The following is a 354-nucleotide window of genomic DNA, read 5'->3' on the forward strand; positions in this document are numbered from 1 at the left end:
GAAGCGAGGTGCTGGGTCTGCCTCTGTGGGACCTTGGGTCTCCCCCTCCTCTTGGTGCTGCAGGTGCTGTGGTCCTTAAGCCCCCACTGAGCCATTAAGCAAAATAAAATAATAATAAAATAACTATAATACATATGAGAAGTGGAATAAGAAGTATAAGAAGTGTTACATAATGTATATATTACATATAAGCTGTATTAATTAAAATAGACATCATATAGTGTATAATATATTTAATAACACAATTATTAATAACTTGTAGACACACGCCGTCTATAAAAGTAGCTTTTCTGATTCAAGAATGGGATTAAGTTCTATCTGGAGGGTGGCTGGGGGGGAGTGTGCGAGGGGGCT

This window comes from Apaloderma vittatum, unplaced genomic scaffold, assembly GCF_000703405.1.
Source record: "Apaloderma vittatum isolate BGI_N311 unplaced genomic scaffold, ASM70340v1 scaffold12014, whole genome shotgun sequence".
NCBI lineage: Eukaryota > Metazoa > Chordata > Aves > Trogoniformes > Trogonidae > Apaloderma > Apaloderma vittatum.